The 27,746-nt window shown below is 37.2% G+C and overlaps 1 protein-coding gene across 1 annotated transcript in view; it reads left to right on the top strand.

Annotated features, from left to right (window-relative positions):
- Positions 1 to 27,746, top strand: part of LOC122844835 (sorting nexin-19-like) — a 100,013-nt gene that overhangs the window by 14,713 nt on the left and 57,554 nt on the right. Inside the window, exon 2 of the mRNA XM_044140627.1 lies at positions 3,930 to 3,981. The gene's annotated coding sequence lies outside the window, so the exon portion shown is untranslated. The remainder of the gene's footprint in view (positions 1 to 3,929; positions 3,982 to 27,746) is intronic.

Below are 27,746 nucleotides of genomic sequence, written 5' to 3'. Positions count from 1 at the left end.
TTTTGCAAAAGTGCTACAAAGTTTATCATTGTTGCTGTTAAGGACAGTGTCAGCTGTGGTTGAGAAGTTGTAAAAAGGGGTCAGGAAAGTTGGAGTAGGAATGAGGAGGGGGAAGAGATGGATGCAGAAGTACAGGAGAAGGAGGAAAAGAGAGGAGAAGGTGGAGAACGCAACAGGAGCAAATAAAATAAGTACAGAGAGGTAGTGTACAGGATTGGGTTGGCACTTTGTTTTAGGATTACGTCAATCTCTTAAGATCAAAGGATTGTGGTGCACACATCTGCTTTTTGACATATGAAAGCAGACTAAAAAATAATTAATTTCCCATCAGGCATATTTAATTCCCTCTCCTGACAGATCTGTAAATACATTGTATCCAGAGTGAATCTTCTACACACTCCTGATCTGATGACACTGATTTTAATAATTTTGTTCAGGCCATAAAAATGTATAAAATAACCAAATCTGTAAATCTTTGATAATAAACATGAAGATTCTCTTTCTCTCGATAAAATTAATTCAACATATTTGTCATAATGAGAAATATAATATGTTTGAGGAGAAATTAGTCATTCTTTTATGTTTTCAGCTGTTAAAAACTCTGGGTTTCAACTAAATTTGGTCCTAATATGTTATAATCCCATCATCGGATTATTGTCAGATTATTTTTACAGATCACTATTACACCGCACTGCACTGTGTTGGTTTATTACTTGAAATTATAAGAAAATAGATTTTGTAAAATGAAAAAATGTGGAAAAGTTAAAGGGGTACGAATATTTTTGCAAAACAGTCATTACAGTAAAATTACTCCTTGTATTTTTCATGTTCAAAAACAATCCTCACAAGTAAATTTATACATTTTTATGAAATAAATAACTTTATAACGTCTTCTTAAGTTTGGTTTGTCATATTGAAATGACTCTTACTTTGTCAGAGTGCTGTGTCGTATTGTAATACACTTCATCAGGTTCTGATGATACAACAGGAAGTAAAGTTGCATTATTGTGATGGTGTTCCTCCGATAAACTGCTGCTACTGTTTGTGTTCAAATCCACATCCAGGCAGTCAGAGTGAACTTCATATTTGTGTCCTGAACGCTTTCAAGATTACAAATAAAAGTTGACAGTCCTTGTTGGGTGATGAACATAAATGCGAGGTATGGTTTTATCTGACGATGTAGATATGCAGAGCTGCCACCTCCCCCAGGCCCAGCAGCAGTCATGTAAACAGAAAGCGCTCTGGAGGAATGCTGGACTCTGTGACCTCCCGCCCTGAGCGCAGATACAGTGCACCGAGTTCAGCTGAAGCAGCCCGCCCCATGCTGCGCCTCCCCAGAGCTCCGCCTCACCCTACCCCAGCCTGAGGCCTCACACAGTGGAAAAAACACACCCCGTTCACTTAACGCTAAAGCCTCGACACACACATACATGAACACGCACTCAGACACACACGCACTTCCTCACTGACTGACGACTGCTCCTCACTTTTTGTACTCCACCTTTACTCAGCTGTCAGAACAGCGAGTTCACAGAGTTCCTTCGGTTTCAGGCTACCTTATCTGAGATATTTTTCAACAAGTAGACTTGCTGTACTTTGTAAATATTCAGTCCTCCCTGGCACTAATTTTGATATTTCTTCGGTCTAATTATGTCCTGATTATCCTAAATAATGCAGGGAAAGCCTCTGTTCTTCATCTTTTACCCGTCTTTGCTATTTCAGTGTGTATTTACTCAAGGATTTAAAGTAAAAAAAAAAACCTTAGGAGGAGAAAAAGAAGCTTGCTTTCATAAAAACTAAAAAGCTCCTAATACCCTTTCTTATTAGTTAGATATTTGCACTTCTTTTAAAACCACTGACTGCATTTTGATTGGAAAAGTTAGCACCATGGAGACACTGCCATCTGCTGGTGCACAAAATGGGGGAAAAAACGTGGAGTCCAGGGAAAGTGCAAAGAATTTCTATAAAAATAATAATAAAAAAGAAAGTGGAAATATAAAATTAGCGTAAAAAGTCTAAAAATTAGATAAGAAAACACAAAATAAATTGAAAATCATTCAATTTGAATGTGTTATACTTTTTCTCTGCCCTTTGCCACAAAACCTTAGTTCTAGTTACATGTTCTGCAATTTCCTGTCTGTACTACTCTTATAAATGAAGTTGCCTTTGTCTAACGCTGGTCAATCTCTATTATTTAATTTTAATTTTAGGTAAGCTAACCTCAAGGCTATCTGGATTACTTAATGAAACCACAGTAAGATTGAATTTCCTCTTAACACAATTCCTCTCTTTATCAGAACAAAAGTCTGGATTTGGGGTGGGAGCTCAGTGTATGCTGTTTGCTGCTGTTATTCTCTTGTTCAGACTCAAACCCAACATCTATTTGAAACATAAAGATCAATTATTTAAATTTTTAAAAGGATTAAAAGTTACTGTACATCTTCATGACACACTATTTAAAGATGTCCGGGGTATTCCCCACGACTCGCCTATTAACTGCTGAATAAGTGAATATAGAAAGTGGATGTTATGATAAATAATAAGGATGTCAGCATTGTGTTCATTAACATTGTCACCTCACAGCAAGCAGATTTCCTGTTCTAATCGTACATTTGCAGGCCCTAGTGTGTCTTGTTCTCCCTCTGTGTGGGTGTGTTTTCTCCAGTAACTTCAGGTTTGCAGTTGATTTTAGAGTAAATTGGTCAGAGATGTTTGTGTTTGTTCACTGTTTGTCTTCTGTATCTCTGTGTTGGCCCTGTGATGCGCTAATGACCTATCTAAAGGGTAACTCTTCCACGCACTCGCCCATCGCAAACTATGATAGGTTCCAAGCCATGAATAACATGAAGCAAAGACATAAAAACATATTACATCTATTTTTTTAACAATTATCCTGCATGTTCTGATCATTACTCATTTAGTAACTGACATATTCTATGACAGATTTATTCTTTTGTGCCAATCGTTAAATTCCCTCCGAATGTAGGGAAGCCTTGCACACACACACACCGACTGAAATATACACTGCTACTTTAAACAGATGTTCACCAGATGTGACATCCAGCAGGTTAGTAAAGAGCTGGGCATATTCTTGAGCATTTTGGAGCATACATCTTTAGACTCTAGTCATTTTGCTGCAACAACTCACAGTAAACTGTATGCATGCATGCACACAGTGCCTGTGCCCACATGTGGACAGGTGGTAGCATACACACACACACACACACACACACACACACACACATGCACACATGTCCAGAGTCTTGCACACTGAAACACACAATCACAGATAGCAGTTTGCTGAGAAAACGAGGAGCTGTCTGGTGCCATAGCAACCAATGCGGATATCCCACCCTTCTCAAGCAATAGAGGAGAACAAAAAGCAGACGTAGTAATGACAGATTGACAAGACCTGAATGAGATCTTTAAATATAAGTGCAAAAGTCAGGGCATTATATTGCGGATATCTTAAAATTGAGAAATAATCATAAAGTGAAACATGGAATATAAGGGGAAAGCAGAAAGCACACAATAATAGCAAAGTAGAGCAATTAAAATAGTTTTAATATATAAAGCTCTCTGGGGTATACCTGTCTGAGCCATGGCCTAAAAATATAGTTGCTCTTGCAGCCTGTCTCCGCTTGCCTTCCTCTACCATGACTTCCATTTGAACTGCTGTCTCATATGTAATACTATTATTCTGGCCCATATATCGGGTTACATAACACTCTGTACCAAATCCTGACCTCAATCTGCGAAACAGCCACTCTTGCTCTGATCTGAATATTAGACTTCACATTATCACTGGTGTATGTGGAGCACCAGATCAAAAGCACAAAGAGTCAGTAGAAAACAGCATCAGTGTTCGACTGTATTTTACCGTTTGGACAAATACATCTGTTTCAGTCGTTGTTTTTCTTTTTGTTTAGGAGGCTGAAAGAGCTTTTGCAGTGGATGGAGAGCGCCAACCGAGTCCCACTGGTAAGTTGAATCTTCACAGAGCTTTATTTTTCTGTCTGGCCTGCAGGTGAAAATCACACCTACTGCACTGTGATAGACTACAATATTGGCAGAATCGCTGTTGGAAAACTCACTTTTTCTCATCGCTATTTGCTGATTTTTGGTGTGCTGTGACTAAGAGGCATTAAACACTGTTGCATCTCACTACTGTGTTATGCTAATGTGTGCGTGTGTGTCTGTGGATTTATTCGGCATGCTCATGCAGCTATTTAGATTGGTGTTGTACACATCAAGTGACGCAAAGCAATGACGTGACCCAGTTTAGTTGCATTTTGTGTGTGTGTGTGTGCGTGTGTGTGTGTGGGGAGGGGGGGGGGGGGGTTTCCAGACTTGCAAACCTTTTTGAGCTTTGATGAGCTACCCTAAAGTGACCTTTGGCACTTTACAGTTGGTTGGTTTTGACTTAGATTTCAGAACAGCAATTAGCACTATTGATGCTAATGATTATAAACTTGTGGAAATCCTTTTTAAAAATAATTATTTCTAAGGCTGGGCGATACGGACCTAAAGTTTTATCTTGATATTTTGTGGTACTATTGTTATAACAATAAAAGTGATAATAAGAGGTATTTATTAATTCACTTTTTGGGCGTGACACAGCAGTCATAGCAACATAAACACAATAACTGCTCTTGAAAAACATTTCCATTTGTAATATGCCACCAGTAAGAAGTTAAGAAGTGCCATTTGTATCACAAACTGCACACAGTTAGCTACATTAAATTATATTTAAAAATTAATTCATATTTATTGATACTCTTATTAAATAAACTGTGGAAAAAAACTAACAATTCCGACAACATAGAAATATGGAGGCGTTTTAAACATTATTCATTGGAATTTATTGTGGCAACAATAAATATCACAATCAGAACTTTATTACAATAAATTATAAATTATACAATAAATGCTCACCACTACTCAGTTGCATTTTCCAGAATAAATACATGTAAAGGAAAGTGATATACAGATGTAGAAAAAACACTGGCACCCCTCTAAAAATGTATAAAAAGCTTTAATGTCATATGTTGTTGCAGAAACATTCTTAAATTGACAATTTTTGAGAAATCCAGGCTTTGAATATGTATTGAGTGGGGCAAAACATGTTTAAGAAAATTATCATTGGTACCGCTGCTGTTGATACATTCTACCACCTCTTTTATTTCCTTTATTTAACCAGGTAAAACTTCAATGAGATACAGATTTCATTTGCAAGAGGAACGTGGGCAGAAATCTGCAACACATTATGACCTGGTTACATAAAAGTAAAACTACTGTAACCATATACACGAGTTTAAAACAAATTATAAATCAGTTTAAAAGCAATGACCTTGATTGATAGAATTACATTGCTTGTTTTTGAGAACCGCTCTAAATAATTCCAGAGAAATAAGATCCTCGTGACAGCAGTGAATCTCCTTCTATAACGTTTAACAAAGTTGAAGCACACAGAGACATAGATCTTTCATCACTCATCTTTGCACATTCTCTTTAGAGCATGTGTGGGCAGCTCCAGCCCTCAAAGGACAGCGTCTGACAGAACTTGGTGACAGACGGAGGATATGACTCGAACGTTGAAATCAGGTGTTTTAGCAGGGGCACATCTAAAACCTGAAAGACCTCGGCCCACGAGGAGCGAAGCTATCCGACTCGTATTGTTCAGAGTTCTGGCTTCGTTCTTATGCTCTCTTCTGTTCAGCTCGTCCCTCAGGATGCATCTCTTAGCATCTATGGCTGGGGACTCCGATGTCCATTATCCAAGGGCAAATTTTGAATTGTTTAATGTTATCTCGGAATAAAGTGGTGTGGCAAGCATTGTGATTCATAATGATGATGATAAGGGAACGGATCTACCCGGTTTCATCTGTGAGAGCATTAGTAAATGTTAAATTCAAATGCAATTATTGTGTGCTGCTTAATATTATAAATGACTTTATGGAGCAGTATTACTGAACGTTATGCAGAGCCTAATGTTAAAAAAAAAAATATATATATATATATATATATATATATATATATATATATATATATATATATATATATATATATTATATATATCTTATATATCTTCACTTTTATCATTTTTCGAATAAATGCCACAACATGATACCATTTTAAGCCTACATCCTTCAGGTTAATGGTAGTTGATTTATTTGTCTCTGGTGAACCATTTCTGCTCAGTTTGGCTGTACGTGTTGGATTATAATTTTTGCTGAAAGCTCCAACTATGACCTGTATCAGTTTACTGTTAAAAGTCCATCTGAGTTTTGTAGAAAATGCTCTAGCACTGCCGAGTTCATGATTACAGAAAAAGAGGCCCACAGCACTATAGAACCTCCAGTATATTTCACAGTTAGCATGATGTGTTTTCCACCTGGACTGTTTGTTACAAAAAATGCTCTACCTGGAGAGTTGTTTTTGTTGGTAGGATGAGAAAAGCTTCTTTTTTTGCCGGCACACCTCCCAGACGACCAGTTGGCATGAAGATAGCATTGTGTGGTTGTTATGGAGACTCTGGGACTCTAAGACACCGCTTTTTGCTGCAGTTCTCTCACAAAAATTGATGAATATTTTTTGCTTTTCCTTCGTTACCAAGGTACTCAGTGTGCGTGCTGCTAAACCTAATGGCCACACTACAAAATAAATGGTTTCCTTGTTTGAATCTATTTTTGTTGTCTAGGAAAAACCAATTTAGAATATTTGCTTAATTTGGTTCAAAAAATTTGTTTAGGGTGACAATTGTTGCAGCAGTGATTTCGTACTAAAAACTCAAAATAAAAATTTGATTTTCCAGCGGGAGTTTATGCTTCTGCAATAAAAAGTGAATGCATTAAAAGGGTTTTTCTTAAACCACTGATCCCAGCAGATTTATCTGTGCCTGTTGTTGCTACCCTGTCCCCCATGCTGGTGCTGTGTTACCTGGAGTGGCGAAAAGTGCTTCTTCCCGTCTCTTTAGTAGCGAAACCCCACCTGAGCCACTCATCTGTCTGCCTGCTCATTTACGCCCAGGCTTGGGGAGAGTGTGGTTGGTGAAGTGTGGAGTTGGGTTGAATTACCAGCCAATAAGACTCCTTATCCTGACAGTGCTTGACACATGTGTTCAACCAATCACAGAACACTGCAGCAAAAAAAGAAGCAGCAGTAAAGAGGGAGACAGAAGAATAAATGCAACAAGAATTTATTCAAAATGCCGATCTGGGCTCTCCGCTTTTCGGGTCAAATGGCCAAATAGCAAGTTAATTCAGGTCTAGTTATATGTGACATTAGCTATTGCCTTACATTTTAATACATTTGATTATTCTTTATCTTAAAACTTTAATTTTGATACGTGCAGATGTCCAGAGTTAAAACCTCACTGCTCCATTACTACTGATAATGTCTGACTTTTATGTTTCACTGATGTGAAAAGGACAAAGTAAGGGGAATACCACAGGGAAAATTTAATCTGTGTTTAAAAAACCCCCCGACGTATTTGTGACTGAGTCGCTTTTCCTTTTCATTTTGGGTTGAATTGATTTAACTTATCAATAATCTAAAGTAGACAAACGGTATCACATGATGAATGTGAATGACAACATCTCGCCGCAATCAGTACATTTTGTTCAGGAAACGAGTGGCATAGCAGAGTCTGCCTGGTGTGTCTCGTTTAGCTTCAGAAGTCTTCAGTACCTCAAAAATGTGTAGAGCCTTGTTGTTACTGTACACCAGTCATAGCTCAGCCTCTGGCAGTTCTTAAAGAATCAACAGAGGAAGGAAGGATATAGCTAATCAGCTTATAGCCCGTCAGCTCGGTCACAGCAGATCAGAAGCCTCTTTCCATGTCGGCTCAGCATGGTGGTCCAGCCTTCAGAAGACTCCTGTCAGGTATCGGAAACCATCAGAATGACGTCTATATTCTGTTTCCTCTACTGGTAACAAGTCCAAAACCAGTGTTTGATATACAATCACATGACGGGGAACTGAATCAAGACTAGAAGCAACAGTGATTGTTTTGTTGAACTTTTATCAGAAAACAATTTCTAACTGTAATTAAATTAAAGAGATAAACATTATAACTCCTCTTTAAAGTTTAGTACCACAGATTTCATTATGAACACATTAATCTTTAGCCTGTTCAGACTCAGAATCAGATAGGCTTAATTTATCTCCAGACTTGCATCTACTTAGCAGAAAACCAGCACTATCACTGCAACATGGAGACTATGAAAGATGGTTTTTTTTTAGCTACTATAAACAGGTCATATCTACAAAGTCCCCCAGGAAACAAAAAAAGACATGAAAACAAACTTTGTCTTCCATTTGTCTTCTGTGTCTCAGACAAACTTTATATATCCATTGCTCATCTGTTATGTCTGTAATACTAGATTTAATATGATTGGTTTATATGAAAGAAAGTGTCTTTATGGCTTGAATAATGTTCTTTATTTTTTTTATTAAACAATTTGAACAAAGAATGTTTTAAGACTGGTACATAATGTCACTTTTAGTAACATTTTAAAATGGTTTATTTGTCTAACCTTGTGGAATCATTATGCAGTTTTTTTTCTTCTGAATTTGTAAATATCTTAGTAATATCACAAAAATGCTGTTTAATATGTCACAATCCTTATATCTCTCTGTCTGCGCTATACACAGATAAACAAATATAAAAAATGACACTTAATGTAAGAGTTTTAAGTTCTTAATTTTCCTCATTGTCTATTGTTTTTTATTTTCAGTGAGTAAAGACAAGCATGGATTCCTGGACCCTGACCAGATTATTTATAGGATGGAAATATGAGTCTATAGTTTGCATTTACAGAAATCAGGTGAACCTATTTTATCTTTCTGATAATAAAAACAATTTGCTTGTAGTCTATTTATTGTTTTAACACCTGCAAGTATAGCAGTCACATTCAAGGATTTTTGCTTTTTAGCATTTTCATTTCATCTCAATGTGTCACTTTCAAAACTGAAGCTGGAGGCTCCATCAGAATATTCTTTCTTTTCCCCTTCGGTCTTTTTTTAAACATTTTCTCGTGCCTTCACCAGAAAATCTTACGGTAGTGATGGGATACTGATGAAAATTTTTTCTTACTGTTTATCATTTCATCTTTGATTGCGTTTTAGTCTGTAGTAGTGCAAATAAATGTGCAACATTGACGAACAATAGCAGACCGTTGTTATTCTGACCACAGCTCACATCTTTTCTCTATTCGCAATCTTACACCTGGAGATTATGACCCCTGAATAGCCTTTTTTTCCCCCCTGTACATTATTATGAATTTGTATGTAGTGATGCACCAAATAGTCAGCTAGTGTTCAGAATCAAGTCAGATTGTCAGTCCAAATCCTGAAAAATCTTTATTTTTGCTTTATTTTTCCTTTAATACATCTAAGCTGAAGGAAAACCCCTTCCTTTTCTGTCTATAAATGCATCAACAAGGTGTCAACTACATTTGTTTAGTTGATCCAAACTTATTAAGGTTAAGCATGTACACTTTGACGCATACTTGATGAGTTTTTGATATATTCTCTTGGCTTTGAAAACTCTTAACTATGTCACAGTGTCTACAGCACAACTATTTTAATCTATGATCTAAACAAGGTTTTTAAAAATGACTTTGCATATGTTTTAGCCAGGTCACACCTGTAAAACAACAAGATAAAAACCATTAGTAGTTAGTATTGGGCTTTATTGCCTTTATCAGTGCATCTCTATCAGCTTGGGCAACTGAATTTCTCTTGGGAGTAATAGTTAGTTTGTAGCTTTTAGCTCTGTAAATATATTGTTTCCATATTGAGAAACAATAGAATATATAATTTTTCCTTTTTGTCAAAGAACACTTTGGTTTACTTCAGTTGTTCCTCAGCAGTAGCTTATTTCACTCCTTCTGGATGCCTTTCTAGTGAATTAATGTCTTTGGATTTTGTTTTAGAAATATTATGAGCCGTTGTCTTGTTTCTAACCCTTAACCCAACCTTCTGTGGTTTAAAATGCTATCTAGGAAAAGATTGAATATTGGTATACTCCCAAATATATATTTTTAAAAATTCTTTTAATTTAGTATTGATCAACTACATCGGAGGAATCACTTCCTAGTGGTTGTTGAACGATTCACTGAAATGAGGTTCGTCTTTGAACTTTGGCGTAAACAAAACAAAGCAGTCACGGCTGATTCAAATCCAAAACCTTATTAATGGTTACTTGAGCCCTGTTATGGTTTCTTGTACTATTTCCCTTATTGCATATTAAAAAGTTTTACTAATCTTATTATAATCCTAAAAGGCTTTTTTATCTTTCAGTGCAAATTTTGGGGAGATTTCCTTATTAAATTACCCATGACATAAATAAAATGAGCAGCAGATGCCCGCCCAGCTCTGTTCGTCTGAACTGTTAATGTCTGTCTGATTTGAACTTGCGTGTGTTGGCGTGTGTGTGTGTGTCTGGACATATGATTCAGACTGTCTTCATAGTCCTTGAAATAGGTTTGTCTAACTAGTTTGTTCCTTTAGTTCACTACAAGTGAAAGTGCAACTGAGTCATAAGGCAGACACAATAGCACAGGAACCCACAATATTTTCCTGGATGAGTGGGTGCACACTGCAGTGTACGTGCACAGCATGCACACACTCAATTTACTCCATTGAAGGTCTGGGACTTTCATGCCCTCATATCGGCTTCCCACTGTTCTAAATCATGTCTGGTGTTTTTGGAAAAACACACCCATCAAAGTGCTGTTTTTGTAACTCAGTGAGTCATTATATAGAAACAGGGTGTTATAACATGTTTTTTAACTGCTGACCTGTTGCTGGAATATAATGTAGCTCTGCTTTTTTGGTGACTGTGAATGTGTTTAGGTGGGATTGTTCCACTAAAGAAGATGTGGCTTTTTAGTACTATACCCATATTTACAGTGCTTTACCACAAACTTCAGTGGCATCAATGGGGATTTTATATGACAGACCAGGACAATGTTATGCATTACTATGAAGTGAGAGAATGATCAAACTATTTTAGAAATAAAAATTGGGAAAAGGTGTGTATGTTTCCCACAGAAAACCTCCTAAAACCTGTATTATTGAAAGTTTGGAAGATTAATATCTGAACACCAACTATACAGTCTTGAAAAATACAGACATTTTTAAAAACTTAAATAAATAAGCAATGCTTAGCCAGGTGTGGGCACAAGTGGTGGCCACAAGTGGTGGCCCACCAGACTTATAATACTGGGGGAAACCCTGTAGTCCATGTCATAAAAACAGCTAAAACGCAAGAAAGGCTCTTCAGTTGAGTCTCTAAATAAATAATTTTATTTGAACTTTGTGTTGTAGTTATGTCTACCTTTTTGGACTATTATTTGTCCAAACCGTAATGCTTTTAAACAACGCTCAACTTTAATGTTTTCTATTGTAACTGTATTTTTTACATCTTTCAGAGCTAAAGGTGTCCTGTGAGCCCAGTCTGACCCACAAAAGGGCCAGAGGTTGTCTGTGGCAAATGTTTGATATGTTTGATTGATATGAATCAATTCATCATGAATCAATTGTGTTTACAGCTTCTCTTAATATCTTTGCTGAAATGGTGAACCAGGAAGGAAGATGTGTCAGACAGCCAAGAGTTATGTTTGCCACATAAATGATGCAGAAAAAAATATTTGGCTACCTTTAAAATTTGGATGGCTGAGAATCTGTGTGAAAGAAAAACTAAAATAGTCATCAAATTTTTTTCCAACTATATATTGGCTTGCAATATTCAATCTGTAATTATTTACAAATCTTTTTTGCTCACAATCTGTTCTCCTGACTTAAAGCTGTAACTTGTAGCATTTATTCACTTTATTTTAGTGTTTACTATGATGTTTTTCTTTTGTTTTTTTTTGTTTTTTACAGTCAGCATTTATTTTAATTTAGCTAAATAGCTTTTTTCAATAATCATCAGGTTGATTTAGAATTCATTATTTACTGTTCTGTTGCTCTGGTATAGCCTGGAATAGGTTTGTTGTTAACCTCTATTTGTTTACTATCTGACTCTCACTCTTTCAGACCAATTACTCCCATTTCACAGCTTTAGATCATTGGCTCTTCCCTTCCTCTCTCCTCCTCCTCCGCAGACATGTGTAACAGTCTGGCAATGTCTGCATCGTTTTGGTATTTTCCAGAGTTGTGTGCTCCCCTAATCGTTCATTGAAATAAGCTACTGATGCAGTTTCCTGAGTCCAAAATGAAAAATAACAACTTGTTAGAGCGGAAAAGGCATGGCTGCAGCCTGCAGAAACCAGGAGGACGCAGCGTCTGTGACATCACCACGGGTTTCTGAAGGGAAGGTTTTACTCCAGGATCTGGGTTTGCTTATCATCAAAAGGGAGGGGCTTTCCCCTTAAGACAGACTCTATGAATCATTGCACTCCTTCATCGTCACACCCAGTTACACAGATGGGTGTATATATTTTATTGTTTAGTTACTGTCATAATAAGTGAGAAACATTTTTGGGTATCTTAACGGTTGTCTAAAGACGTTTAGACAGTGTTGGAACTAACACTTAAGTAGCACATAATGTTTTATAATCATACATTTTTATTGGTTTATTTATTATTATTAATTGTGGAGACAGTGCTACATATTTTCTGGTCTCCCTCAGACTAAAAGCAGCAACACATGTACAGCGCCTATGTGCATGTTCATAGAGTCTTGCTCCGTGTTATTCTTGGTTTTCTTCTGTCCTCTGATTCCACGTGACCCTAAACTGAAAAAGACACCTGCAGAACATGGATGGATGAATAAACAATTAATTATTGTTGGGCCTTACACTTATTTTCTTCTCATCTGCCTCATTAGAAATTCAATTTTAAATCCAAAACATGTAATCTCATGTCCTTATAAAATTTATATGAATGTTTTGTTTTGCAAGTTTCACACTTTAAAATTAAAAGATATATATTTTCTTTGTCCATTTAAAAAGCTCAATTTCTAATTGTTTTTGCACTACATTCTGCACGTAGACTGCACCCTCACTGCTACTGCTTGAGTTTCACTCATGTTATCTTGATTAACAAGTAATTAGATTGTCACACTATACAAGATGGTAATATTCGAAGAGATGGTACAATTGATAATTATAGTTTTGACTGTAATTAACATGTTGTGACTGTGTTTTTGTTATGACTATATATTTACCCAAATTGCCGTAACTATTTTCTCCCATAATTGTTAGCTTTTTTTAAATTGTCACAGATGCTTTGGACTGACATTCAAGAAACAAAACCGACTTGAAAAATTCATAAAAATAATCTGAAAGGAAGAAATTTTTTGTCATTTAAAATAAAACAAACAAAATAAAACCAAAAATAATTACAAGTGGTTCCAAATATTTTTTAACATTTGTTTCCCTGCCTACATAAGATTTAAATTTTTTTATGTCATTAGAACATAACAAAAGTGCAGTAGTACCCTGGGTGATGAAGATGAAAATATGACAAGAGTAAAATAATCACAGAAAGATGCAAATATAAATACAAGCAAAAGATAAAAAGAGCAAAAGTCAGCAGTCTCCCCTGACACACTTCTCTCCATCCACCTTGCTGACATGTTACACGTTGTTTTTCTCGCTGGTTGGTCATTGAGGTATTTGCCTAAAAACATACCAGCTGCAGAAAAAGCTGGAAAAAAAAAACTGTTTCTGGGCATAAGATGTTCACACTGCCAAACACACCATTTCACATTTCTTTAAAAAGGTATTTAAGATAGAATTTTATTCATCCTTATGATTTTTCAACTGCAATGAGCATATGGCCCTTTGTCTGCTTCATAAATTATGTACAATTTTAAACTGGTAAGAATCTCCACTGAGCATTTTAACTTTACTGCCTCAAAATTTTGGGGAAAAAATGCTCAAATTTTCCCCAAGTATCAAAATATTCTAATGCCTTTGAAATATTTTTTCTACATTTTTTTCAACTTAATATCAAATAATTATGACATAGTTTTGATATAGAATATTTTACTGTATTCAGTACAACAAACTTCAATGTTAATTAAACACTTTCATAAGGAATATGAATATTCATGTACAATTGCATTGTAAGAGTCAATTTGTAAATACAACTATTTTCTTAAAACAAACTTCTGAAAGAAAAAATTGCACCTTGAGATAATTAATTTGTCAATGTTTAGGTTTATTAAACGATTTTATCTTGAACATTTTAGCTCAGGTGACTAGCTAATGGACTATGAGTGAAAATCTTTTGGTTGTTCATTACAACATTGCAAATACGGCCTTTTGAAAAAAACAAATACTTAACTTATCCATATCATACTGCCACCTAGTGTGGGGTGCACGGTCTTTGAATGATGTTAAAATAAATATTATTTATGTACCTTTTACTACGTATTTTTCTATTATCTAGCTAGCAGTTAGTTATTTCTAGTCAACTTGCAAAACACAACGTGTCTTCTTTTTCAGCTTTTAGCTGTAGCATGCCATTTTAATGTACTCCTTTACATGTACAGTTGTACTTTTCAGATTCACGAGGAGCTTATTTACCTTTATTCTGTGCCAGTTACACATTAGATAGTCATACAGTTGTTTAATGTTGTCTCTTGTCATAAGTTCTTTCTGTCTTTATGGTTTCACAACTCTGTTTGTGACCTACTGATATTAATTATAATAGATGTAGAGATAAATGCAGTGAGATTCTGTGAATATATACCCTGACCATTTTATTTGGTATGCTGGTGAGTCTATCACATGGCAGCAACACAGTACATAAGAAACCTAAATTTGGGGAAGACGACTTATCGAATGATACGCAGAAGTCGGATATTCAACTGGCTGAGTGTTTCATGGTTGCTGGTGCCAGAGGAGTTGTTCCGAGTATTTTAGAAAGTGCTTACCCACTGATATTTTCACACGCACAGCCACCTCTCTGGTTTGCAAAAATATGTCAGAGAGAGAAGAGATCAACTGAGTAGCAAGTGTTTGAAGAAAACATATCTTCTTGTTGTTGGTGTTGGATAAGGGACTCAAAATGGTAGAAAGTCAATAGCAGGTTTAATACAAGCAGGAATAACATTTTTGAATACACAAGCATCCAACGTGGAACCAGATGGATACAGCTGCTGAGGATCTCACTGGGTGCCACTGCTTTCAGCTAGCAATAGGAAACTGAGGCTACAATTTACAGAGGCTCTGCTAAAAATGGCCAATAACAGTCTGGGGAAAAAATTGCAAGTTCTCATTTGAGCTTTTATGTGGTGAACATTTTATTACCACACTTTGGACTCCTTAGAACTACCTGGGCATTGTTTAACTTTACGACCACCTTCAGATTGCTACTCCTGGCAGGTTAAGAACCATGGCTCAAAATTCAAATAATCTCAAGCTGGTTTCTTCACAATGACAATCAGTCCACTGATTGGTCTGCACCAATCTCTGGTCACTAGATCCAGAGGTTTGTTCCATGATTGTCCAGCTATCATGTCTATATGGATCAACATCTCAAAGGAATACTTCTTGTTGAATCTATGCAAACATTTCTCAGACCAAATAACATGGCCTAAGTGCAATATTGACATGCAAACCATGAATTAATGGCCCTTGAAATATAATAGGATTCCATAAAATGCTTTGATGATATTCATACTGTGCATGCTGATATGGTGATAATATATTGAACGCCCCAGGGGTCTTTCCAATAGGTGCTGTCAAGTGTTTTTATGTTGACACAAAGGAGCTGCCAGCTTAAATGTAAAAAAATGTTGCACAGGTCATAAGAAGGTCATTTCAATCCCAATATAATAGTGACATCAAAAGCTAAGATTACAGTATGCAAACCTTAGACTGGAGCTGTGCTTGTTGTAACGCTCTTGCAGACTTTCTCTTGCCAACTGAAGTCTATCTTTAAGGCCTCTGCAGAACTGGCATCAGTCATGCGTCCAAGCACTCTATTTAGAGGGGAATTAGAAATCCTGAGAAGCTGTTAATCACCACAGTCATTCACATTCCTTATAGACTCTACTCAGCTCAGGACCTCTATGCTCGGGGAAGGGGCACAGTCTGGGGGAAGCTGGGCCAACGCTACTGGACTCTATGGTCTTTAATTAGAGTGAGCGCTTGGCAGGGACTGATGGAGGAGAAAGGCTCTCAGGATGTTAGTCCTGGGTGAGAGGGTTCTCACACAAAACACTGGCTTTTCATTACTGCACTACTCACTCAGTTTGTGTGTAAAGTATGGTGTATATGTGAATGCGCGCCGGCGTGTGTATGCATGTGTGCATAAGGCGGAGAAAGTGAGAAAATGCGTGTGTTTGTGCGTGTGCGGATGTGTATGCACACTGGAGCGTGTACATGAGCTTCCTTACCTCATTGCTCAGGCATTCCCAAAGAGAAAGTGGTGTGAAGTGAAAGGGCGGCTCTCACAGTGTGGGTATTCATGGACTGGGCCCCCGTGGACCAACCAGGGCTCCAATGTTCACAGACAAAGCCTTTCCAGCGGGACCCAGACACACTCACACAGCAAGGGGAGCAAAAAAAGGAGAGGAACACAGAGGAAGGGAAAAGGTAACAAGGGGAGGGAAAATGGAGAAGGACAGGGGAAACCGTCTGTATGGCAGCACCCCCTGTCTCCCAATAGTGCAGGTGTGACGGGTTGTCACTGATAATAGACCAACTCAAACTCGCTGAACTCCCAAGTTTTATTTGAAGGAAAATCCTGACTGGCGTGTATCTTTCTGCATTTTGCTTTCTGCATTCCCGACTTAGGTGGTGGTATTAAATTTTCCCTGAAATTCTTCTCTAAGTCACCTTTAAGAAAAGAACTTGGACTCTGATCTCCACCTCTTCTTTTTGTTTTACTTCTGTCGGCAGATTTTATAAATCTATCCTCCTCCCTCCTCCTGTTAGATTTGACCACTCCCTCTCTCCTTACATGAGCCAGTCCTCTCCCTCCTCCAGCCCTCGCTGTTCCTTCTAGCTTTAAGCCAGCAGCTGGAGCTCTTACAATTCAGAGAGTTTATTCCACTTGGCCGTCCTGTCAATGTTCCCCCTGCCTGGCCCCTTCCCTAGATCGGGTTGCCTGGTTCACTGTGTCCTTAAACAACCCGAGTGCATGTACACGAAAGAGGCCCCAGATTGGGGAGGCCCATCTTTAATCCCTGGCTTTTCTAAAGGAACTCACAGTGAGCAGTCTCTGTGCAGATTTCTTTGTTGACAACTTACTCCAGTATGTCTGTTCTCTGCAATTACATTATTAAACTTGCCAGCATGCAGACGGGCGTACATTGTAACCAGGTGATGATGGTTAATTAATGCAACCCGATAATAAAGATTCACTCTTGTACTACATATTTTAAAGAATTGAATTAACAGCAACGTGAACAAACTGGCCAAAGCACTTCAAGTAAAGACGCAGATTGATTCACTGCCTGTGGAGATCCTTTATTCCTTTCTGCTGAACCAGTGTTGCTAATGGATTGTAAGATGTTGCCGACTGAACTAAAAAAGTCATTGTCACTATGCTGTCTGAAACATTGGACTCAAAAACCATTTTAGCTTATTTTTCCACAGTTTTTCACTCTAACAGAACACAAAAAGTTAGACTTTGTTTGTGGATTGTAAAGTGTTTTTCAGTCTACTGAGATAACTGAGATAACATTTCTTTTGAGGATTAATTTTTATATTTTTTTTAGTGGTATGAGAATATTAGTCTATTTGGTATTTTTGATAGTTTGATTAGGTTATAATGAGTGGCGGCACGCCTTCAGTTTATGTGTGCAGTATCTTGTTTTAGTAGAAAGCACTGTGCCTGTACAACCTAAGAGCTTGGTCCACATCTGGTGAGAATTGGACTCTGTAAAAGTTGGCCGGTGTCACCGATTCCGTTCATAACCTCTATGGACAGAAGTTCTTGGTGCAGCAAAGTTGTTGAGGGGATCCGTTTTGGTGGTTTTATTAGGTCTTTTGGGGATGATGTGGTTCTTTTGGCTACATCAGATTGTGATATCCAGCTTTTGCTGCAGTATTTTGCAGCCACGTTTGAAACTGATGAGGATCAGTGCCTCCAAATCTAAGGTCCTGGTCTTGACTTGGAAAAGGGTAGAGTCCCTTTTCCAAGTTGGAGAGGAGGTTCCGTCCCAAGTGGAGGAGTTTAAGTATCTCTGAGTTTTGTTCAGGAATGAGATCGATAGGTGGATTAGTGCTGTGTCTGCAGTGACGTGGGCTCTGTACTGAGACATCATGGATGGATGGATGGATGGATGGATGGATGGAAACAAAGAACGAAAAAAAAACACCTCCAGGCTCAAAACCAAATGAAGAATTAAATCCAACAAAGCCGGCTGTTTAGCTTTGTTGGATTTCTACTGAACATATTCTCCCTGGTTTTTAGTGATTAATATATGAAGAAATATTAATGATTGATTGATGATTCTGAAGTTTGGCTACCATTATATACATAGCACACTACAAAGAAATCTATATTTTTTAAGCCACAGTATTTAATAGGGCTGAACGTAAAAACTGAATTTGATTGTATTGCATGAACTGGACTGATTTGCATTGAAACTCGACTCAGTTATATGTTAAATATTTAGTTATGAATTTAACCTGTTTGTCTTGTAAAGTGTTTCCAAATTATGTTTGTTGTGAAGTAGTAGTGATTTAACATTGATGCAATAATTTTCCCATTATTGTAATATTCTTGGGGAAAAAAAATAACATTTTGCCATTTGTAGAAGTATTTTATTTTTTTGTTTCTAACTTAAAATCACAAAGACGTCCATGGCTCCAGATGATGAGGCAGAAGTTTGGAAAACCTACAATTATCTAACATTTTTAAATAAAGACTTAATGATTGATGATAGATTAGTTGCCATTTAAATCTGTCTAGCATTTTATACGAAAAATTTGCTAAAGCAGCAATCTCTGTGTGTCCCTCAGAACAGATCAACACACCTGAAAACAATGTCTCTCAGAATCTTTTAGCTCTACAGAGGCCTGGTAACAAGACATTCATTTCATTCAGTTGTGTAGAAGCAGGGATGCATCTTAAAGTTGCAGCATAGTGGATCTGAAGGACTGGACTTGGGCACCACTGCCTTGGAGAATATCGATATAGTTTATTGTAAGTATCTAGGAAATACGTGAGTCAGAAACAGCAAAGTTTCCCCCAGAAAACTTGCTAAGCCCGATGGTCGGGCTCCAAGGCAGTCATTCATCCAGCAGCCCGCCGTGTTTTTGAGTTGAAAAATGTTTAAAGTTGACATGAAATTTGAAAATATCACCTGATAATTATGTGCTATTGGAAGATTAATGTCTGAACACCAACTATAAAGTCTTAAAAAATGCTAATGTTTAAAAAGAAATACGTAAACAGTGCCTAGCCTGGTGGGAGCACAAGTAAAGCCTGGTGGTCCGCCAGGCTTATGATACACCTGAACCGATATAGTTCCTTCACCGGTTTCCAATCGCCAACAAATTTCTCCATACATCTCTACTTTGTCATGAAAGGAAATATACATTTTGTGTGTTCTTAAGTTTAAAAGAATATATGAGTTACAATAAATGTTGTCATTTACATATTGTCTATATATGGGAATCCTATTCAAAATGAACAACTTAAAAAAATTTCATGTTTAAAAAGGCTTCCAATATAGCAATATATGATTGTTATACCTTTAACTGGACTGTAAATGATTGGCTAATGGATGTAGGAATACATAAGGCACAGTAGAAATCATAATGGCTTTATAATCCCTTTGACTCCTGATCCCTTTAAATCCCCCTTGAGTATAAGGCCATGACCCCAACATCTGCCAGCGCCGACAGAAGGAGCAGCAGTGGCAACGTCTGAGTTATTCCAAAAAAAAACATGCTCCATATAAAGTGAAGGAGAAAACCCCTGTGTTTGCTGTCTGTTGCAGGATGTCTGATGAAACCTGTGCCTAGGTTAGCAGCAATAAGATTTTATTTTGGGTTTTGTTTCAAAAGTTGTGAGTAAAATTAGAAGCTTTCAGTTTCCTTCCATTTTGCCAAGTGTAGTTTTCCAAAGGATGCAGTTTTGGAGTCGACAGCATCAGTTACTTGAGATTGTTGTGTGAGATCGTACACCTGGTGTCAAAGGTCTGGTGTCACTGAGACTAATCTAACACTCTGGGATGCAGCGCCTCTCTGAAGGTTGGTTTCCCACTCCAAACTTTTCCCGTTAGGTCTACAGACACTCCGTTGTCGCTGGGATTCTGGATTTGTATTCAGTTCCAGATGGGATTTATGAGAAAGTGTTTATTTTTTTTCTAAGTTAACAACTGCTAAAAATACTGGAAGTGATGTTGTGAAATTACAATAGGAAAGGATAAGGCTGACCCTTGAAATAGTAAATCTATCTCAGTTGGAGGGCACTACTCCATAATTACTGCTTCCAAAATGCATCTAAGAAATTGTGATTTGTGTTTTTCCGTCAGTTTTCTGTTTGTGTTAAACTTTCCCAGACTAAAGTGTGAAGGTTGTAACATTTAGTAGGGTTTCTACACAATCTGGAGTTTGACTGTAGTCCCTCCGTCCATCCATTCTTCCTTACTTCTTTCTAAACCTTATTGATTTTTTCTAAACTTATGTTTTACTCCTATTGACCACTTATTGTTGTCTAGACAGCTCCCGACAGTTCAATGGGATGATTCTAGTCTGATAGATTAGCTAGTTTGTGATTTTATGCATTTTGTGGTGTTGTTTACTCTAAACTTCTTACATTATCTAAAGGTTATAACTGTGGCTGTAAGAACTTTAGGCTCTTCTTGATTTAAAAGGGCCGTTCTACGTATTCTTTCTGTATATTATGATTATATTCATTTGTTCGCCTTCCTGTAGGCAGCAGTGCATGGATGGATCACTGGTTTGATGTGCCGAAGTGAAGCTGTTTGTCTCCATCCTGTGTGTTCTGAGATCTCCTTTGCTGCAGACAGTCTGGGGTGCAGAGATGTTGTGGGGAGTGGGGGAGGTGGGCAGCGGACATGGCGGCAGGCCAGAATCAATTGCCAGTGTAATGAGATGGCCCAGTGCCAGGTAACCATGGAGCTATCCTCTTTCCCTGTCTACAAGTGCAGAGTTCAAAATTAAACTGAATGAATGAGAGAGAAAGGCAGGAGGGAGGGGAAGGAGGGCAGGGAAATAAGGGTCTGAAATGGCAGGAGTGGAGGGTGAGAGAAAGAAAGAAATGCCAAAAAAAGAGGGTGGTTGATGAGGCACTGTGGACTATTTCTAAACTCCTCTGTAAAATCCGTCTTGAACCTTTACTTGAGGAAAAAAGATGGAAGGAAAGAAGATCCAGCTGAAGAGAAAATCCGAAAATTATTGTTTCTGCATCTGCCACATTAAATCAGGCATATCAGAAAAAAAATGTTTCTTATTTGGTGTCCGCATTTAGATTCTATCTTCTTAAAGAATTGCTTTTTTTCCTGTCAAATCTTTGCATTTCCCTGTGACTCCCCCTGCACCTCCAACGCCCTTCCCGCCTGTCACGGAAGATGTGTTAATACGGAGAATTTGGCTGCATTCTTTAAGTGATTAGTAGCAGCACGTGGAGACCAGAGATGAATAGAAATTAAGCAATTAATACAGTAATTAGATCTTTTTCTTCTTCTTGCAGCCCCACCCCTGCTATGTCCCTGTGCTTTAAAGGAGCAGTGTGCCAAAAAAGAAACTTTATCACTCTGATTTTATCTCATGCACAGTTAGACTCTGCTGCTGTCCACATATATTTAAAATGTTTTCACAAATACTTCATATATGTCAAGCAGAATTACCTTCTGTATTGTTTTAAGGAAAATAAAGGTGTTATTTTACATTAATAATGAGCAAAAGTGATAACAGCCAGCCCGGCGTTGTTCAAGTAAGCCTTACAGTACATGCTGCGTGTCCTGTTAGCATTTTGTGCTGCAAGCTCTGTTGATACTAATTTGACCTCTCCTTTGATGCTGCATGTTTTCTGCTGAGTGGCATTTAGAGAAAGGGAGCCTATAGTTAGACAGAACGCTCTATCTGTGCAGTGAGAGGCATGTTCGGCCTCGTGGCCTAAGAAAAATGTAGAGGGACTGAAACGGGCTAGACTTTGAGACTTCTGAGTGCACGCTGTCAGAGACGAGACAGTGGGCCAAGAAGTCTGTGGTGTGGATTAATGGGGAGGACTGGAGAAAGGGTGCCGCAGTTGTGCGTGAGCAGAATATTTGATGGAGGCAGCGAGAGGAGGGAACAGTAAGGGACAAGGAGCAGAAAGAAACGGGTTCGGTGATACGAGGGATACGGACAAAAAAATGGGCCAAAACCTCACAATGCAAAAATGTAGACAGGCGGTATGAATAAAACAATGTTGAGTAATTATTAATACAGTGGCTGTCTGAGGTCTAATAGTGATGCTTTATGATTGAGCATTACTGTAGTGGATTTAAACGTTTAAAGATATAAGTGGGATAAATAATATCTTTAAGTAATCACAAACTGATACATTTCAGGTAAGCTCAGAAATATTATTAAAACACATGGCAAACAAGGACAACAAAGCAGAAATTTTCTGTACTTTATAACTGTATCTCTATGCTGAAGCAGTAAATGCTGTTAAACTTTCATTATTATAACTGCACAACCTTTTAGACTTGTTTAAGAAATGCTTTGGCACTTTTGGATATAGAAATTGATTTTTTTTAATTATTATTATTTTATTTGTTATTCGTGTTTCCATTAACTTCTCATGCAGACAGATATATTTAATCTGTTTATGTCTGTTTTTGGATCAAGGCAGCAGAGGCTTAAATTCAGATCAGTGAATAAAGTGCTCTGCTGGCTTTTATTAAAATACTTTTATATGTGCAGTTCAGAGCTGTAATTAAGTAATGAGTCTGTTATTTATTGACTTTATAAATTTATTCTTGTATATATTTGTTGAGCCCAAGTAGAATTTGCAGACGGTGTGAACTATAGGGAATCCTTTCTGACTCGTTTGGTAAAGATTTAAACAGGTTGTTTTGTGAATTAATTTATGTCAAATGTTTGAAATCAGGCATTTCTGTTTTCCTTTCATCTTGAATGTCTCAGTCTGTCCATAGGTACCAAATATTCCTGAAAGGAATTTATTTCCATTTAAGGTATCAGGAGGTGGGAAATCTTCCTGACGTTGCTTTGCTAAGTTTATTTATGGGATTTCTTCCCCTCCTTGTTCTGGCAACCAGTATGAATGACTTTTGTTCAAACTCTCTGCTATAGATGGACAGAAATCCTGCCTAATATGTACAAGAAAAATGTCTTGTGGTTATACATTTAATGTTACTTCAGTGCTCAATTTTTTTTCAGGATAATCTGATTTGTGCTCTAAAGATATGAAACTTTTGGAGAATAAGGATTTATTTATAAAACTGTTCTTCTGCTAGAATGATTGTGTTAACATCGGATGCGACAATAAAAACATGCCAACTTTATCGCAGTCCTGAGTGTAATCTGGTGTGTGTGTGTGTGTCTATTAAAGCTTGACAAAGAAACATGAAGGCGTTTCCACTTATTTTATGTGATTTATTATAGTCTGGTTACCAGATTAAACTCCTACAGTCTGTTCTATCCTCAACGGAGCACAGACCCACAAGAGCACAAGGAGTGAAACCAGATAATAGACTGCTCAAAGAAGAAACGGCCAAGGGGAAACGTATGAGTAGTTCTCAGCAAGCTGTTGATTTATCACAAATTTATTACAGAGATATGCTGTAAGGTCACTGAAGAGCAAGAAATATTGTTGGGTTATCAACTGCTGACAGTGCATCAAAAGGTCAATGTTACACATAAAGAGTCAGGTTTTTATGTGGGAAAGACAAAAGTGCAAAAAGGAGAAAGTGTGGTAGGGCTTTGAATTTAAAGTTTTATATAGCGATGCACCAACCATGTTTTTCAAAGTCTGTGCTGATTTCTAGGGGTATTTCAGATCTAACCAAGTTTTTCACCAAATATCATAAAAGAACATAAAGCAAATATAAGTAATAATATATTTCCCCAACCTTTATCAAACTCTCAATTGACAAAAGATCAATTTAATACACTATTGATTAATCTTTTAAAACAATGGTTGGTGTTCTTAGTTTTGATGGATTTGATTAATTAGAAATTTGATACAATTTTTTTTCAGTATTTGACCTGCCGATCATCTATCAGAGCCGATCAAGGAATAATTTACCAATTCCGAGCTCTGGCAGATTTGTTGATTTAGTTGTAGTTTTAAATGAGTTGATATCAATTTTAAGCCCTTTAAGTCCTAAATTTAAAGTGGAAATACTGGATATCTTTACTAATCTTAATAGTACTCAGTTATTTAAATGTCCTGTGAGTGAATACAGTACAGACCAAAAGTTTGGACACACCTTGTAATTGAATCCAATTACAAGGTGTGTCCAAACTTTTGGTCTGTACTGTATATATTTGCCCATTTGTCCATAACAACTGGAACTTTCAATATCTAGGAAGTTATTTTTGCAATTTACCGTCTATTAAAAGAGCGCCCCTCCGATTGATTTCACTTCCTGCTACTGTGGGAGTGAAATTACCGTAATAACCCGATATTGGCTGGAAAGCGCAACGTCTCCCCTTTCAGAAACTGCTGGAATTTTTTGCAACGTGTGGCGGAAATACGTTACTGCAGGTTTGGCTGTCGCTGGCGCTCCGTTTACGACATAGAGGGTTAGTTAAAGGACATTATGTCAAGGTATTATGATGCGAATGCTCCCAGAACAATAGGTGGTTACAGTAACTGAATAATATCTGTAGAAAATTATTATTATTCAGTGTACAAAGTACAGTAGAGCAGGTAAAATGAAGAGTAATGGCTTTCAGTATTTGAGTAAATGAATAAGTACTTTCAGTCTTCTTTTGCAAAGGGAAAACAAACCATCTTTCTGATGTGATAACCACTGGTCTTTAAATATTTGATAGCAAACGTCATCTGAACTATAGGATCAGCAAACACATGTATCAAGTACTTGATAATGTGTCGGATAACCTTGGGAGCTGCTGCATCCGTGCTGAATATCATACGCTGTTCTCACAGAGATAAGAGCGGAATGATCGAAACCAAAGTTTCCTTTGCATCTTTGTACAGTAGCACGTCTTTTTTTCCCAAAATCTAGTGGGAGTTAGCTAATTTTCACTGTTGTAAACAAATTATGCTTAAAAAGAGTCGCATCCATCTCATTCTTTCCCCAAAAATTCACCAATAGTGCTGTTGTGTATCCATCTTAAGTTTGCACTCATTCACAGGTTGAGGGATTACTGTGAATGTTTCCAACAGCAACTTTCACAGTAAGTTGCCGTGAAACTTACTGGTCCTTCATCAACAACTTTAAAAGTAATTATCATAAAAACTTGAAGAGGTGACACAAGACCACTCATTAGAGTTGCCCCAATCAGACATTTTTGGCCGATAATGAGTCCTTTCAGGTCTTCTCTCCTGATAATTTTTTTACTCTAAGTATTATGAGACATAAAAAAGAAAATCTGTGCCACAAGTAATTTGATAGAGGTAGTGGTTTTGAATCCAATAAAACTGAAGGCGTTTCAAGACTAACCCTACTAATAAAAAAAACAACTTGTCAATTATATATATATATATATATATATATATATATATATATATATATATATATATATATATATATATATATATATATATATATATATATATATATATATATGTTAAAACCAACTAAACATGTTGGGAAAAGTAGAAACAAAGTCCAGGATTTTTCCAATATTTACTACTTTGCATCCAAAAGCTGTAGATTTAAGAAAGTTTTCAAAGGGTCAAATCATTGCAATAAAAATAGGTATTAGGGCAAAGATGCACAGTAATTCAATAGTGTTATGTGTTACTGTAACCGTTAAAAAGAGGGATTATGAAACATCAGTCGAGATATATTCCATTAAAATTTACTGCATATAAAGATACAATGCATTTGGCAATGTTTAATTTTTTATTTCACCAGAATCAGGAGTGTGTTGGCTTTTTATATCTGATGTTGGTTTGTGTGTTTTTATAGAGAGGATATGTGGGATGTTGTTAGTTTTGTTGCATTTGATTTAGAAAAGCAAAGTTCAGTATTTGACCTGTCCATCACCAACTGGAGCCAACTAACGGAAACTTAATACATTTCAATTGTTGGTGCATTTTTGTCATTTGGGCTAAATTGATTCTTTAAACTTGTGAAATGACTCTAAATACTATGGCTGAAAAGAAAAATCATGATTCCTAATTAAGTAATTTCATTTGACCTTCATATTGACTGGTGAACTGCAGTCATTGCATCAGGCTTTAGGGCAGAAATGTACCGGTACTCTTAAGTCTATTGTTTATTTTTTGTTTGCATCCGAACAAGGTGACATTGTGATTGAAAACTGAAAGGTGAAGATGTCAATTGCTGTCTGAATGTGATTTTGCTGGATGAAATGAGTGAAACATGGCTGACTTTTAGTGTCCTTGCTCAAGCTAAGTTTAGACCTGGGCTCTGAATAAAGTCAAAGAAACCTGGTCAACCTTGAATCGTCTTTATAGAGACACCCATCGACCCTCGGTGCTTGAAACATAATGTAAAACAGCGAGGTAATTACTTCCACCTATTGTTGGCACCTTTCTCGTCCACTTTTTCCCAGGCTCTCAGCGTACCTTTAAGAGGTTACCTTGTTTTAGGTTTGTTGTTGTGCCCATGTTGGTTACTCTGTTTTCTGCAACCTTCTGTTTCTGGAGAGGCCCTTCTCTGTGGTTCTGGCAGGGTTCTTGGCAATATCCTGAAAGTCAAATCTGTTCATTTAGATTCAAGTGGTGGCCATGGAGCAGACAGCAGCCTATTGGCATGCTGTGGCAGAACTGGTATCCTGGGCGCATAACATCCTGAACCCGGCATTTGTCCTTATTTGATAAGCATCAATAAGCTGATGGGTGGACGGGTGTTTTTGTTTTAAGATGCGGCTTCTTGTGCAACTTGTAATTGTTCATGTATCTGTTTGCAAGCTCACTTATTTGTCAGAGGCTAAAAACGTCAGTGCCAAATCGGGCTACTGTACGGCCTGTTCTAGTTTTTTATGTCTTAAGGATACTTAAGAGGAGTGGCTGTCTCAGTGAAGGCACTTGAACTGCATAGTGAAGGAAGAAATGCTGCTCTGACTGAAACTTTGGCTTACCTAAAGTATGCACCGATTTAACAAAGTGAAAATATGTTGGATTTTTTTTATTTTTTATTTATCAGGAATAATTGTTTATTCCGCTGTCAAATATTTTTTGTATTTTCGTATTTAGTTTTCGTATTTTAAATAAAAAAACGAAAACATTCAGGGCTTGCTTAAATGATTGTAAAGTGTGCAAGTCAAGAGGTCACCTTTTAATCTAAAGGTTTAGATTGAATCTTGAAGCTGTGATTCAGTTTCCCTACAGAAAAAAGGATACTGTCTGTCTTATTTATTTTTTTTTACTATCTGACATTTTTAATCATTAAGCTGACGGCAGTCATTGGACTATGCTGAATCTGAAAGACGTTTCAGGGATCAAGGCAAAGAAAGCAGACAATGATTAGTATCGGCCCATGGTTATAGCCTTGAGATGCTCTGAAGAGCATGGATGACTGCAGCAGTGAAGCTGCTTCACCACGTACTGTAGTCTTGTGACGTCAGAGAGAAAGCACAGAAACCACATTCAGCTAAATCTACGCTTCCAATAAATGTGATTCATGCTGAGAG

This window comes from Gambusia affinis, linkage group LG15 (genome assembly GCF_019740435.1).
Source record: "Gambusia affinis linkage group LG15, SWU_Gaff_1.0, whole genome shotgun sequence".
NCBI lineage: Eukaryota > Metazoa > Chordata > Actinopteri > Cyprinodontiformes > Poeciliidae > Gambusia > Gambusia affinis.
This window is presented reverse-complemented; position numbering and strand designations above follow the sequence as displayed.